Genomic DNA, 749 nt, shown 5'->3' on the forward strand with positions numbered 1-749 from the left:
TTTAATTTACACGTTTTAAATGATTTCTAAAAGAGTGTAATGAACTTTCACGAGGATTTTTTTTCTATTTAAAAAAAAAACGAAATTTTTTGTTTTCTATCGTATTTACATCTCGGCTTAAGGCCATCTTTGCGATATCATTATTATTATTATTATTTTTAAATAAACAATAGAAATTGTTTTGTGTGAATCTCACGCACACACTATGTGATACGTTCGAGGATATTTAAAAAAAAAAAAAGGTGGTAGGGGGATAATACGAGAATAATAATCGCGTGTGTGCGTGAGTGCGTGTGCGTGTGCGTTTTTAAATAGTCAATTAAAAATAAAATAAGAAAAATAAGAAGAAAAAAATTTGCAATTAATGTGTTAATTTTCAAGGATGGTTAAGTTGGTCGTAGAGTATTGCAACATTTATTACAAATAATAATAATAATAATAATAATAACCTCGCGGTTTTTCGCGAATCGATATATATATATTTATATGTATATAACTGTAAATAACTTTAATTAGATATGGATTCTTGTTAAAAAAAAAAAAAAAAAAAAAAAAAAAAATCATTCGAACGATTCGAATTCATGGCGATTGTTAAATAGAACAAAAAATTTATCCTTTCATTTTTATTATCGTAATAAAAAAAAAAAAATCTTTTCTTACTACTATTACTACTCTCTTTCAAGCCCCCCCTTCCCCTTCCCCTTCCCCTCCCCCCTCCGCTCCCCATAAATAAATTTTTTTTACTTTCA

The 749-nt window shown here is 27.4% G+C and overlaps 1 protein-coding gene across 1 annotated transcript in view; it reads right to left on the reverse strand.

Annotated features, from left to right (window-relative positions):
• The window catches only part of Phum_PHUM489610 (papillomavirus regulatory factor prf-1, putative), a gene marked incomplete at both ends in the record, with an annotated part of 16564 nt that overhangs the window by 8798 nt on the left and 7017 nt on the right, over nucleotides 1–749 (reverse strand). The window lies entirely within an intron of this gene.

Source organism: Pediculus humanus, genomic scaffold (assembly GCF_000006295.1).
Source record: "Pediculus humanus corporis 1103172108259 genomic scaffold, whole genome shotgun sequence".
NCBI lineage: Eukaryota > Metazoa > Arthropoda > Insecta > Psocodea > Pediculidae > Pediculus > Pediculus humanus.